We start from the raw sequence: 15933 nt of genomic DNA, 5'->3' as shown, positions 1-15933 counted from the left end.
CATTTGACACAGAGCTGAACAGATGGAGATCATAGGCAAATAGGACTGGAAGGAACCTCGTGTGCCCCTGAGTCCAGTCTCCAGCTATTACAAGCAAGCCAGTCATACAATTCCGTTAATTCATTTATCAAGCTCCATCTACAGTCTAGTTAGGTTGTTTGCCCCTCACTGCTCCTATTTGGAGTCTGATCCAAACCTCCCTCCTCTGAGGGCTAGAAACCTTCATCTATTCATCCAGTGGCAAGCTGTGATGCATGTACTCTTCTTTACTCTATGGTTTAGAGGTAGCTGTGGGTATTGTGGCTTGGTTCCCTTCTCCTGGTGTTATATTTCCTTGTCTTTGAGTTAGTTTCTACCTCCCTACTAGCCGAGCAGGCACAGTGTGCCCATGCCAGATAGGAATACAGTCCGTAACTGGTACCCATTAAACCCTCTTTCATTTCAAATCTGGAGCGGGTAGAAAATTTCCCCATCAAGAATATTCCTCAACTGAAAATGGCCGTTTTCCCCCTCAGTGAAACTTTTGCTTTTGAAATTTTCCTGTTTGGGAAACAAAAAAAACCAAACCAAACCAAACCTGAATTTTTTTCCTGTTTGCTTTCCCTTTCCCTTTCATACCCCCATCCCTCCTATCTCTCCTCTGGTTCCATGTCACCACTGGAAAAAGGAAGAGAAAGGGGAAATGGGGTGAAGGGAGAGAAAAAAATGAAACCAGAACCAAAACCAACAGTTTGGCAGAGATTTGATTTTTCAGGTTCCCTCTTCAGTTTGTCATGAAAAAACCTGTTCATAAGAACAAAAAGACTCACCACCACAGCGCCTCCTCATGCCAGGACTCGGCATTACAGGCCACCTTCTCCTCCAGCACCCTCTACTATCTGCCATTCTGGTTCTTCAAAGGTCTGCCACTCCTGCAGCCCAACCTGCCGTCCAGCCTTCCAAGCTCAGTCCCCTTTCAGGGTAACAAATGTCCTACGAGCATCCAAACAAACACTTCGGCCCTCTTGGGCTTCTCTTCAGCCCACTTTGTGGGCTGAGTTCTGAGCCCCTCTCTGCTCTACCACTGAGTCCCTCTCTGCTCTATTATAGAACATGGATTCCCAGGCCTGCTTTCCCTTAAGTCCCTTTCACTCACTGGGGTTCCCTGCTCATCACCCCAACTCCTAGGCCCTGCAGAGTCCATCCTTTGCTCCCCTAGCTGGGCACTGCCTCCCACGAGACCCTTTTCCCAAGCAGGTTCCCACTGCCTCCCCGCTTCCGACAGCCCCTGCCTCACTAATCTGTTTCCTGTAATTCATCTTCTAAGTCAGTTCTCCCAGCCCTTTTCAGGAGGCTGAGGTGTCCCTCAGGCCCTGACCCCAACTAGGTGCTAGTCAGTAACACCTGACCCCACGTTGTCCTGCTCCCTCAGACTGGGAGGCAGCTAATTATGATGGGGTGGGGGAGGGTGGCCCCCCGTTTCCCCACTGTGGGGCCAGTCACCCTGTGACAGAGAAATTTGGGGGTTTAGGTGAAATTTTCCCAAAAAAATGTTCCTATCTAAACATTTGTCAGTTTGGGGCCAGCACTGCTCCTTTCGCAGAGGCCTCGTGGGGGATTTATTGTTCCCAGAGGAAATACTCGACCTGTTCCTTTAAAGGGAGGGGCACCCTGCCCAGTGACAATCCACTGGGGCCAACGGGCCTGTCTCTGACAGAGTTTGCAGCTCAGGATTCGCTGAGTGGGGACAGGAGCCTGAAGGGTTTAAGTTCTGAGGCTCGGCTCAGGAACGCATCGAGACTTGTGCTGGTCAAAGTGTGAGGGTTATAGAGGACTTGAGGACATTTTTAAGTGAAATTTTGAATTTTGGCCCAAATGCGTGAAAATAAATGTAACAACATTTTCATTCCACCCACCCACACACACACACACACACCACTCTTTTTATTTCAACTGGCTCTAATCTGAGCTTTATCCAGACTTCTTGGGGCTGCAAAACTATGCTAATAACCTGTGCAGTCTGGCCAGCTTCCAGCTCTGGTCAACACATTCCACCTATTCATTTATATCACCATAGCACCTAGTGGCTTTACTCATAGGCTACAACCCCTACTTAAATTCCCTTCAGGTGGATGCAGGACTTTCTACACTTCCCATCCCAATCTGTTACATACTACTGTTGCGAGCTGTTAAATTGCTGCTGTGTCCCACCCCAGAGGTGGCTGCTTCTTAGTGGAGGGTGAAATTCCTCCAACAAATATATAGTGGGTTTATAGTTCAGTGCACCCATCTCTGTTGTCTCTGGTTGCATGCAGGTATCTCAAAAAGTACAAAATTAGAGTCAAGTCATGCTACTTTTACATGCCTGAGGGGTCCTTACTCAGGTGAGTTATCCAAACAAAATCATAACAACATAGAAAAATAGGAAAATAGACACAGGACTGGAAGGGACCTCCTGGGTCTTCGAGTCCAGTCACTGCTGTCACCGGCAGCCCTATCACAGAATCCCATTAATAGACTAATCACGCTTCATCTTCAGGCCAGTCTGGTTGTTTGCCCCTGATTGCTCCTACTGGGGGGCTGTTTCAGAGCCTCCTGCCTCTGATGGGTAGAAATCTTCTTCTAATTTCCATCCTAAGTTTACCCCTGGCCAGTTTATCCCCATTTGTTCTCGGGCCACCATTGCCCATGAGCTCTTCTCCCTCCCCGGTGCCCTCTGTACCAGCATTCACTTACCGTTGTGGCACCTCCTTGCAGCTAGCTCTGGGGGCTAACTCTCACCCAGTTTGTTACTCCATTCCATCACTTGCTCATCACTGCAGAGGTCTCTCCTCCCATCCTTCACAGCACCCTCTCCTCGTGACTCAGCCCTCTGGCTAGGTCACTAAACATGTCCCCCTATTCCAGGGTATCAAAGTCTCACTGGATCCAGCTGTCCCAATGGCACCTCCAACAGTCCTGTGCCACTTCCCAGTGGCTGGTAGGGAGACCCAGACCTTCCTACTACACCTGGCACCAGCAGCCTAGATCTATAGAGTGCCCCACCTTGCTGCTGGTTCCCTGGCCTTCTTCCTACCCTGCCTTTTCAGGCTGCCTTTCTCCACAACTCCTCTGGGGGGGTGACCCTTCTTCCTGAGCGAGGATGCCAAGGCTTTATTCTCCCCTGGCCTTTCTTGTCCCCTGGGCTTTCACCCTTCCCACCACTCTATGCCCAGAGTGACTGCAGACCCTGCCACCCCCCGTCCCCTTACCAATTTCCTTTCCTTATCTTCCTCACCCAGCTGGGCTTCATCAGCCATAAGTATTTATAAATCCTTGGGCCTCACCTCACATGTGAAGGTTAACTGCCCCCTTCTGAGCCACCTTCACCCCTTCAGGGCTGGTGTGGGGGTGAACACCCCATCACAAGCCCCCTGATGTATTTAGAGCAGTCATATCTCCTCTCAGCCAGCATTTTGCCAGGCTAAACAAGCCAAGCTTTTCTAGTCTCCTCTCATAAGATCCACTCTCCAATCCCCTGACCACCCTAGTAGCCCTTCTCCACACCTGTTCCAGTCTGAATTCCTCTTTCTTGCCGGTACATGAGCAGAATTGTGCACAGGATTCCAGATGAGATCTTCCCAGTGCATTGCCCAGTGGCACTGACACTGCCCTATCTCTACTGGAAACACCTCGCCTGATAGCACTTAAGAGCTCACTGCCTTTTTTTATGACGGCATTGGGTTGGTGGCTCATGATCATCCTGTGATCGACTAATGAACCCAGCTCTTTCTCCTCCTGTTCCATTTCCAACGGATGAGCCTCCAGCAAAACCATGGGATTTATTCATGGGGTAGGCACTGCAGGATTGGGCCCTGGGTTAGCTAATCTTTACTACACATACATAGGGTCAGCTCCTCAGCCGGCATAAACCAGCACCACTGCAATGAAATCGGAGCAGTCTTGGAGCACTGTCACAACAAGTGCCTCACTAAGGATACCATTGAGTTCGGCAGGGGCTGTTCTCTCTCAGTGTTTGCGGGGCCATCTCTAAAGCTTGGTAGTGAATTTATTGATAGGCTTTCCTGTGGGGCGCTGGCCCCCATAGTTCATAGATTCCTAGATTCCAAGGCCAGAAGGGACCATGGTCTAGTCTGAGCCCTGCATAGCCCAGGCCAGAGACTTGTCCCCAAAGCATTCCTAGAGCAGAGCTTTTAGGAAAACAGCCCTGTGTGACTTTATAATTGCAAGTGGTGGAAACTCCACCGCAACACTTGGCAAATTGTTCCAAGGGTTAATCACTCTCCCTGTTAAAAATGTACCCCTTATTTCCAGTCTGAATTTGTCCATCTTCAACTTCCAGCCACTGGATTGTGTTTGACCTTTCTCTGCTAGGCTGAAGGGCCCGTTGTTAAATATTTGTTCCCCCTGTAGATATTTATGTGATCAAGTCCCCCCTTAACCTTCTCTTTGTTGAGCTAAATAGATTGAGATCTTTGAGTCTATCACTATAAAGCATGTGTGTTAATCCTTTAATCCTCCTTGTGGCTCTTCTCTGAACCCTCTCCAATTTATCAACACCTTCCTTGAATCGTGGGCACCAGAACTGGGCACAGGATTCCAGCAGCGGTTGCACCAGTGCCAAATACAAAGGGAAAATCACCTCTCTGCTCCTACTGGAGATTCCCCTCTTTAAGCACTCCAGGATCACGGTAGCTCTTTTGACCACAGCGTCACACTGGGTCGTCATCATGTTCAACTGAGTATCCACCATGACCCCCAAATCTTTTCCAGAGTCGCTGGTCCCCAGGATAGAGCCCCCTGTGCTGTAAGAATGGCCTGCATTCTGGAGCACCTCTCCAGTACCAGCTGAGTTATTGAAGCACTTCAAGGGAAGAGTAAATATCATTCTCCCATTTTACCAGTGGGGAAACTGAGGCACAAAGCAATTAAGTGACTGGTCCAAGCTCACACAGCAGGTCAGGAATAGAACTCAGCATCCTACTCTAGAGCCACACCCACTGAGCTGCACTGCTCAGTCCTTAATGGACTATGCCTCTGAGAAGCGTTCATTCTGCTTTTCACACCTAAGGGAGCCAAGACTGGTCCCAGAGCTGGGGGCTGGATCCACGTTACAACATCCTGCCTCCTGGATGAACCATGCTAGGGCTATAGGAAGCGGTGATGGAGTGGGAAAGGAAGGAGGCCGACGGAGGAGCCCCTGGAGACAAAGTGCTGGTTGCTAATACCAAATAGCAAGAGAAGAGATGGGGGAAGATGGCTGATGTGTGGAGCATCTGAGAATCACCCCTGCCTGAAATAAGGGGGCACCTGCTGTGCCCTCCTGGCCCTAGACATTCTGAACCTCCAAGAAAGGACCAGCTCAGAGACAGCCAGGCCTGCTTCCATGCTAGGTGAGAGGAGAGCAAGTCAGCAGCAGATTGCACGAAGCCCTCCATGTAGGCCCTAGAGGGCGGTGCAGAGAACTCCTCCAGCCGCAGACTGTCCCTTTGGCTCCATCTGCAGCCTGCTCCCTCAGTTCAGGAGCTGGAGCAGCCTGGAAACAACAGCAGACTCATCTGAACCACTAATCACAACCAGGACCGTGGCTGCTGCTGCTTCCTGAGACCAGCTGAAGATGCTTGAGCGGAGCAGTTGGAGGGGCTCCTAACATAGACACTCTTCACGTTGCCTTTGGTTTGGATGATTTCATGAAGTGCATTTCAGCCCTACTTCTGCTCCCTGCTTCGTTAGAATCCCTCTCTCTAGCTAATCTGTGTGTCTATATTATACTGTGTATATAGGATGTGCTCTGTGAATACAAACAGGGACAGAAATAGCTAGAGAACAAACAGGGTGTGGGGGGGAGGGGGTTCAGAAAATATACATAGAAATTAGACATATACTGGCGGTGCTCTAATACTATTTGTTAATTTCATTAAATAATTTATTCTATGAATCAGCTTGTCTCTGTCCCTCTCCCCTTCTCTCTACATATAAATGTATGCACACACACACACTGCTTGCTATTCACCTACACACACACACACACACACACACACATTGCTTGCAATTCCCCTATACACACACGCACACACACACACACTGTTTGCAATGCAACTACACACACACACATACATCGCTTACAATTCACACACACACACATTCTATTCATTTCTCCCTCTTTCCCATTCCAACATTAGCCTTGATTTCCTTCTTACTCTGGCCTTCAGGATAAAATGCAAGGAAAAGCATTCAAATTGCTAGTAGAAAACCTTGACTTTATACCTTGCTAAAACTAACTGAACTAAAGCAGGCTTTCTCTTCTCTTTGGAATTGTACTTTCTTTCCCTGGTGTCTTGACCATCACTTGAGTTTGGAATTGGCTAGTGTTATTACTGGATGATAATGATGTTAAGAACCTGGTGGGGATCATTGGGGGATCTCCATTCCTCCTGTTTAGATTCGGAGGAGGGGGGAATATATTTTTTGACCAGACTGCAGGTTTATAAGTAGCCTCTCTGACAAAGAGCCTCAGACATCCTGCTTTGAAACAGACAAGCGAAATATCATCCGGATGCTAGCAGAAGTCCATGCAGAGCATTCGGAAATATGAAATGACAGATCTGATATTCTGAACCCCTCTTCCACAGACTAAGTGGTTATACAGGGTATCTGTATTCCCTCTGTCTCTCCTCCCCCGTATTTATCATTTAATCAGACAGAGGGTGAGAGAGATCGCTTTCCTTCGCTGTTTACTTTTCTCTCTCTTTAGAGACAGAATACATTTCCAAGTTTAGCTCTACAGCCGAATTGACTCTCAAAATTTTGTAACTTTCCACCTGTTTATTCAGTGGATTGACGCTGCTGGCCATAACATATGCCCTGGCTTCTTACAGCCACCAGGCTTTCCCCCAAAACATCCCCTACTGGCATATTTTGCAACAACTAGCTTTGTTTGCTTTTGTTCCGCTTGGTTTCGTTGTTGTTTAAAGTATTTTTATTTCGGTGACTTCTTTAGAATTTCCACTTTCCATTTGATTCTGGCCCGGGGGGGGGGGGGACTCATATTTCTCAACGTAGCAAAAATCGGAGCAGCGATTGTAGGAATAATGTCTGCTTGTGTCACGCCTTTTAATACTCGTGTTAAAACGACCGTTCTTCGGGGATAAACTCGTTTAAGAATGAAAATCTCCATTAATATTTCAAGTGTTTCCACTTCTCACTTAAAGGCAATTGAAGGTGTCCGGTGGATCTGAGAAGAGAGTATATTGAGGGGAGAGAAAGGATCTTTTGAAAACTAACTCCTTGCCTTATAACGAAACCCTAATCTAAAAGCAATCCCGAAGCGACTCCCGATCGGCCACCGTTCCCCTTTAAATCGATTTATTTGCAAATCAGAATTTTTAACCAAAAAGCATTTTAAGGAAGATGTTGATTAAATGGATGGGTTAAAATCTAACACTCGTCTCTGATTTGTGAAATTGTAGCAATAGAAGAGTATTAAACTGTTTACTTGGGGAGTAAGTGATATTAACAAGAATCTAGGTAGAGACTTTGGTATTTAATATTTATTGAATGGTAGATTCCTTTCGAAATGTCCACTCCTTTCCTCACAAACAAAGGTTCATTCCATCCCTTTCTTCTGATCATGTTTACAAGAGATTTTGTCTTGTCCTCGCCTTTTGTTTGTTTATTTGTTTTTATTTAAATCAGTGAATCCTTTGTTATGTCGTTTTCAGGAGAAAAAAATCACATTATTTTAGTTTTAGGAGAGCCAATAAAGAGCCAGGATTTTTATAAAAATTAAAATATCCTTGTAAACCATCCTTTAGGATCACCCGAAACTGAGAAACATTAAAAAAAAAAAAAAACCACGTGAGAATGACAGATTCGTATTTTCCCTTTTTTACATGTTGACTTTTAAAAGAAAGAAAGAAAGAAAGAAAGAAAGAAAGAAAGAAAGAAAGAAAGAAAGAAAGAAAGAAAGAAAGAAAGAAAGAAAGAAAGAAAGAAAGAAAGAAAGAAGGAAATCTATTAAAAATAGAATCGGGATGAGAAGCAGATTCTGGTGTCTGTCTGAGTCCCACCCCGTAATCTCAAATGTACAGCAGGGTTAACATCTATTGTGTTTCCAGCATCCTCAACATCCGATGTATTGTTTTTTTTTCTCGCGTTCATTCGGAATTCAAAGGTTCTGATTGCTCAAAAGCGGGTTAAGAAGCATCTCAACTTTTTGGCTTTTCAGATTTTCATACTATTGCCCAAAGAGAGGGCCAATTATTTTTCCCAGGGGCTATTCTGTCCCAACCACAGGATGCTTCGGGGAAAGAGGGCGAATATTTGTAAACGCACTCAATGATTGTATTCAACAGAGGAAACAGAAAGTGCTTGTGTTAGCCAGGGTCTAGAAAGGCACCTGAAAGAACAGACTCTTTGAAGCAGAGCCAGATTGTTGTAGTCTGCGATGTGTGTCAACAACGTCTTTATTTCCCCCAAAATAGTGATGGGGTTCATTCAAAATTGTATTAATAACACCCATCGCTGAATTGCGGGAAGGGTCAGGAAGGGAACCTACTCCTCAAATGAATCTTCTTCGCGGATTTACTTATTCTTGTTTAAATGGGGGAGAGGAGGTTAAATGAGGGTTGAAAGTTGAGCCAGAGAGGCCGTAATGATAGATAGATAGATAGATAGATAGATAGATAGATAGATAGATAGATAGATAATGGGAATTATGCCTAAGGATCTCAGATTTGGGCTCTTGTATCTTCTTTGAGAGATTGGTGATATTGACCAAAAGATTTAAAATTATATTTAGGACAAAGACATTCAACGCAAGGCACATCCACAAACACCCCTACCCGAGCCCCACCCGTGATATAATATAACTGAGTAAGGAGTGAGTTTACTACGCAAAATGACCGGCGAGGCATGCACCGGAAAGGAGAAGGAATTCCGCCTGAAATGCGTCTTTCCGTTCCGTCCTAACAAGGCAGATTCTGAAATTGACGAGACCCTCAGCAAGCGAGGTTCCAAGAGGTGCTACCCAAAACCCTGGGCAGGTAGGAAAAATTGAGGACTGTCAGAGGAGCAGTGCTTGTCCAGAGAACTACTGAAATCCCCCAGACTGCAATCAATTCCAGACTGCTGGGGTTTATTGTCTGTATGGCCGTGGATCCTGGGTTTGTTTGTTTGTTTCCTTTTCAATCTTTGGGTGGAATTTTCCCCTCCTCTCTGCTTTGAGTTTGCAAAATGTCTTCGTCTATATTTGTGAGCCTGGATTTTTCTTAAAAACTAAAAGTTGAATCTGATCCCGATCGAAGTTATATGAGTATAAACTCTGCCACAATGAGCTCCAATGGTCCCACCTCCAGAAGGGTTTTACTTTAAACCAAAAGCGACAACTTTAATCTTTTATTTCTCCTCCCCCTTTTTTTCCTGACCACACGAGGTTTTTTTTAAAAGTAGTTTCTCACCCATCCGCAGCAGTAGCCAGAGGAGACAGAAAATGCCCGTGCACAGCCCAAGAAAGATTCCTTCCCCATCCTTGCCTAACAAATACCTTCCTGAGAACCACTGACAATTGAGTAAGTCCCCTGGTGATGAAAATATTTCCCACTGGCACCTGGCACTTGAATCAAACTACCCCGGAGTGGCTGATTTATTGAACAATGTGGGGTGGGGTTTTTTTGTAGTAGCGGTGACTGGTTTAAAATCCAACCCTAGATATGGGGAGCTTTGCCCAGGGTGTCACGTAGCAAAGAGGGGGGACTGTCTTTTGTCCGTTTCACCCTGCCATCCAGCCAGCCCCCAACGACCCTAGCGTGGTAAGGCTGTGAACGGTGTGGGGCGGAAAGGGGTAATATGATTTCAAACAGCGGCTGGATCTTGCCTGGTTTGTGCACCTGTGTAATAAATGATCGGTCATTCATGGGGGGCTTTGGCTCTGCAGGGAAATAACCTGATACATAGGGCGACGTTGTGATGTCTGCAGCTTCATCCTGGACTTGCAGATGGGATGCTGCCTGTCGCTTCCGCTCCTCGCAGCCAAAGTATGGTGAGAAAGCAGGGGTGAGTCCCTCCTCGGGAAGCTGTGCAAAGGGGGATCCCTTCGCAGGAGGAGTGGATGGAGGAGAGGCGTTGTTTTCGGAGCAGATCCTTGTGGCAAGCCTCCTGGAGTTGCTGTCGTTGGGACGGATTGCCCAGGCTCTAGTTACGTTTCTGTTCAGGTGTCTGCCCCTGATCTCGGCAGGACCTGGCCCACAGAGCCCCAGCAAAGCCGCTGGGAAGGAAAGAAGGAACTTTGGCCTGTTTTCACGAGGTTTGTGGTTCAGGAGACCAAAACCACATCCGCAAGGAAAATCTGCACAACACACACAAAATACACACCTGCACACACAACCTGCACAACACTCACCAAACATACACGTACATCCGTGCACACACAACCTGCACAACACACAGAGAACACAATACAACAGCTACAAGCACATACAACAAAAAACCTACATACATGGACACAACATACACCGCACATACAAATAACCACTCACAAAACGGACACACACAAACCATACATATACAGGGCACAGACACAGACACATAACATATGCACAGAAAACATACACAGATATACACACACAACGTGCATAACACATAAACCCACGCATAAAACATATTCATGCCCAGCACATCCACACACTCGACATACACACACCAGACAGGCCCGTCCCGCTCACACACCAAAGAACAAGTGCTAAGGCACAAACTTCTCCCTTCTGCAACTCAGCAGCGCCTGTACCCTCTGTCTTTGCTATCCTATCTTGCTCTGTGCCCCCAGCCAGGCCCTGGCAGACTGCCCGCACTCACCCCTATTCTCCACCTGATCGATCATCGCCAGTCCAGATAGAACCGTCCCCCCTTCGCAGGGAGCTTGGCAGAGAGGCGAGGGATGTTTAAGGATGGACGGGGATAGGTGGGATTTATCCACTTCAATGGTTAGCAGTGTGGCAGGTGGGCTGAAGGGGTGGGTGACTTCGCACCGCAGAGGAGAGCATGGGGGGTTAGACTAGGTGACCCCTACGATCCCCTCGAAGCCCATGACTCTGCGATTCGCCATGTGATGACTTTACACAACCAGGATTGGGTGAATCCAACCGCTGGAAGCTGAAGTTGGACAAATTCGGACTGTAAATGAGGTGGCATTGTTACCCAGGCGGGGAATTAGCCGCGGAACAACGCACCAAGGGTCCCGGTGAAATCTCCATCCCCGGCCATTTTAAAACCAAGAAGAGGTGGTTGGGGGGTGTTAATAACAGATCTGCTCTCATCCAACCAGGCACTGTTCCGAGCAGATTCGCTAGGCTGTGCGATGCAGGGCAGACGGGAGGATCACAGGGGTCCCGCCTGGCCTAAGACCCTATGAATCTCTCCTGCTCACTCCTGTAGTTACTTGCTCCCTGGGAGCAGAGAGAGAATTTCCTCTCCAAACTGAGCATCTAGTGAAGCTGTATTTCGCTTCCCCTGTCCACTGACCACACTACAAATGGGCCACCTTCCTGTTGGCTTGAGGCTCGGGCCTGTAACTCGCCCTGGTCTCTGCGGTGACCGTGCCCAGTGGCCAAGAGGTCAGAAGATAAAAGGCGGGTATGTCAATTGCCCCCGAGGGATCGGGTGTGTGTTTCTGCCCTTCAGCAGGGATTGTCTTCCTCGGTTTGCAGGGGATGGGAGGCCCCGGTGAGTGTAAAAAGAAAAGGAGGACTTGTGGCACCTTAGAGACTAACAAATTTATTAGAGCATAAGCTTTCGTGAGCTACAGCTCACTTCATCGGATGCATTTGGTGGAAAGAAAAAAAAACCCGGTGAGTGTGTTTCACTGGCTCATGCCCTGGCAATTTCAGCTCCCCCGACCCACGCCTGTTCTTGCAGAGCTGTAGGAACAAATGAAACCCACCGCCCGCCACCTGAAACGAACTGGAGAAGGAGAAGGATCCTCATCCACCGGTCGCGCACTATCCCCCCACTTCTGGGGCAGAAATTCCCTCCCGGGGCTATTGCCGAATTAAAGACCATCGAGATCTTGGACCAGCGATGAGGCAATCTAGGGGGAAATGCACCGATTTAAAAATATGTTTACACCCAATTAATTTCACAGCGTTTTATAATCCGAGCAAAGTAAGTTTGATTAATTTCCTTCCCCCCCAGCCACTCCTGGTCTGGCGGGTGGTTGAATCTACATTTCTCCGACCCGGGGCGGGGGGGGAGTGGGGTAGATAGATCTGTACATTGTGACGGGGCAATAAAACGTGCGGATTGTGCTCGTGGGCTGGGGGTTGGTCGTGGGCTGGGGCTCACGTTGGAGGGTCCGGGCCCAGGTCTGTGGGGCCCCGTCGCCGCGGCTGAAGAATCAATCCGGAAAAGCCGCTGGACGCATCTTTCTTCGGCGAGCGCGCGTGGTTTCCAGGCAGGACGCACTAGCCCAGACCCCTGCAGCCCTCCTGAGTCCCCGCTCCCCCCCTTCCTTGGGAACTACAGGCCCCTTGCCCTTTTCACATCCCTGCGCACAGTTCACCTCCAGATCTCTCCGGGAATGGACACCCCTGCCCCGCTTCCCCTCTTAATCCTGCAGCAAAGGGGGGGAGGCAAGTATCCCCCATCAGACGTTCTGCATTTCGTTTGGAAAGATAAACCAAAAGTCACCCGCGAAGAGGGGTGGGGGGAGGGGACTTTCTTTTGGCTTGTTTACCACTTGTTCTTCCCCAGCCCTCTGGATTTATACCCCCTCCCCTCCCCTTCCCTTCCAGTGCACTGGCGGGGCAGGGCTGGATCCTCTGCAGACCTCCCGGGCTTCATTCGGGCCGGATTTGCTTCTTGTCGTTGATTTGAAATCTACAGGTGGCCTTTGGGAATCCGCAGCTAGGTCCAGAGACATTCCCTTCCCGCCATGCTGGGTGCAGTTTCCTGTTAGTTTATTTGCAGTTGATATTCTCCCCCCCCCCCCCGCCGCTCCACACACACATAATCTGCCCCCCCAACACACACACGTAACCCGCCCCCACGCCAACACACTCTCCAGAGAAGTGACAAGTTTAGGTGCAACAAGTGTCGCACCGGTAACATTGCTGACAGTTTAGGATTGATCAGAAAGGTAGGGTTTAGGCGTTTTGGGGGGACAATCCTTCCTTCCTCACTCAACTGGACTTTTGCCTGAGTAAAGAGTGCTGGGATCGGGCCCTGCGTTTATATCGGAGTAATAACAACAACAATTATTATTAATAATAATAATAATAATAATAATAATAATTAGTAATTAATTAATAGAATGCACACACAGGCCTTAATTTTGCTGACCAATATGATTGTCTGGCTCAGACCCGGGAAGAACTTACTCTGTATAAGGGATGCATTTTTTCCATAGTGGGATCAGAAGTTTCCAGGATTTGGTGGAAGGCCCCGCGAGGTAAAATTTCGAAACTGTCCCCCGCAATTCCCCCCCGCTTCCCCCAAATCTCCGGATACTGGACTTATCCAAGAACGGAACGAATTTTTATTTAAATCTCTCCAGACTTTGATCCTGATCTTTATTCCCCACCATTATTCAGCATTTTTAAATGACAGGCATAGAAACGAGTCGCCTTGTAGGTCGAGCCACGAGAAGTCTCTGGTGGCGGAGACACCTTGAGAAAATTGCAAAGAGCAAATGGGAGATTGATCACTCCCAGAAATCACAGGTACGTCGCTTTTCTCCCCCTTCCTCCGCCCCTCAGCCCTTGTTTGAGCTGATTTCAGTGTCTAATCTTGAGTCACTGTTTAATTTTGTTGACACACCAGGTGCCTGCTCAACACCGGGTATTTCATAAACTCGGTTAAGCAGAACGGGTTCTGGAATGCACCTTTGAACTTCTCCGGATCTCTTTTCTCTTTGCAACGCCCCGGACTAGCGGTCCCTTCCTCCTCTGGATCTTCACCGCAGATCGACCCAGGGGGGGTTTAAATGTTGCTATGGGATTTACTGAGACCTTTTTCAAAGTTCCCAGACTTAAAAATCAGAATAAAATCTACATTCCCCCCCTTTAAGATGCACCATGTTCTAGCTCCTAACCCGTTCAGGTAGAAATAAACAGGTGAAAGAGATGATGGAACCCAGACTCGACGAATTGCAGAACCAAGGCCAGCTCACTGAGCAAACGCCAGGTCCAAACTCAGGTGCGTAGGGAATAGACCTGAGTGTCTCTGGTTTCAGAGTAGCAGCCGTGTTAGTCTGTATTCGCAAAAAGAAAAGGAGTACCGGTGGCACCTTAGAGACTAACAAATTTATTAGAGCATAAGCTTTCGTGAGCTACAGCTCACACGAAAGCTTATGCTCTAATAAATTTGTTAGTCTCTAAGGTGCCACCGGTACTCCTTTTCTTTCTGAGTGTCTCTGTATCCGATGAAGTGAGCTGTAGCTCACGAAAGCTTGTGCTCAAATAAATTTGTGAGTCTCTAAGGTGTCACAAGTCCTCCTGTTCTTTTTGCGGATACAGGCTAACACGGCTGCTCCTCTGAAAACTGGAAACTGAGTTTGATTTCCCAACTTCCTGTCCTGTTAACGAACACAGGCTCTAAAGCCACTTTCTCAGATCAGTGAGAGTCATCCCCGTTCCGTGTGTGTGTGTGTGTGTTTAAGATCATTCTCTGCTTCTTTGATTTCTACAGGAGCCTGTCCTGAGCGTCAAGAACTCGTGTCTCTGCAAAGAGATGCAACATGTGAATGTATCTTCACCTCAGCATCGCGGGTGTTGACAAGATTCATTCCAATTTGTCCTCAGACATTTTTTCCTCCCTGTTATTTTTAAATCACCCTTCCGGCCAAAAAAGTTTAATTTAATCTATGTTCACCTTGCTTTTATATATATATATATATGGATAGTTTAGGCATGATCTCTGGATTTCTACATCTCACCAGGTCCAGAACTTAGATCGATTACAAACTCACTCCTCGCCTTGGTCACATTATGAGATGAAAATGATCAGAAATGGGGAAGGAGGGGGGCTGTAAGGAAATTGTCAGATCATTCAATACAGATCCCAGGAGCTGCTCTCCTTCAGTCCCCCCATCAGAAACCGGAGTGGTTCCCGGGCGCAGGGACTATCTGCAGGCTGCGACTCGGATACAGAAGGGGGGCAGGGAGGGAGTGTTGCCAATTATTATTTGCAGTCATTCTGGTGTGACCTGAAATAAACCAGCCCCCAACCACGCAAAACCGCCGCAGAACTAGCAGATGGGTCCGGAAGGGAGAAGGGGGCGGCAGCGGGGACTCGCTGCGTCGGGCTCTGCACCCTGGGCTGAGAATCTCCTTTGGGGAAACACCCTTTCGCCAGAAGACCTCCAGTAAGGACCCAACACCCCCCCCCCTTCACTTTATTCTGCGCCCCGTTCCCTAGGGTTGGCTGGCTGTACAGAACCTCAGAACCGACGCAGGAGGGAAGCTCCCCGAAGGGACTCTGGGTAGCAGCAGGGAGCGGAACTAGTTCTACCAGCTTCAAGCTCCCAACCTAGAGATCTTCCAGTGTCCCTAGATTTTTTTCCCTGAGGGGGGTGGGAGTTGGGGAACACGGCTTATTTTTTAAATAACTGTGCACCCCTCGGGGCCCGATCCTGCAGTAATTTTCCAGGCAGAACTCAAGTGGAAACGTAACCACACTCCCTAGTTCTCACATTTTAAGGCCTCATCTCCGCGCTCACAGAATCCGAATAGGAACATATATATATATATATATATATATATATATATATATATATATAAATTTAAGATCAGAAGATCTTATTTATCCGGGTGAGTCCCACAAAAAAATCTACCCCGGGATTTAACGTGGGTAATTATACAGCTCGGATCTAAATGATAGGTCTATCTGTATTCAGTCAAACCCATGCCCACCCCATCGTACACACCGCCCTCCCCCACAAAAAAATAGCCAAATAACCAGATT

The sequence above is a fragment of the Dermochelys coriacea genome, chromosome 4 (genome assembly GCF_009764565.3).
Source record: "Dermochelys coriacea isolate rDerCor1 chromosome 4, rDerCor1.pri.v4, whole genome shotgun sequence".
NCBI lineage: Eukaryota > Metazoa > Chordata > Testudines > Dermochelyidae > Dermochelys > Dermochelys coriacea.
Note: the sequence above shows the minus strand (reverse complement) of the source record.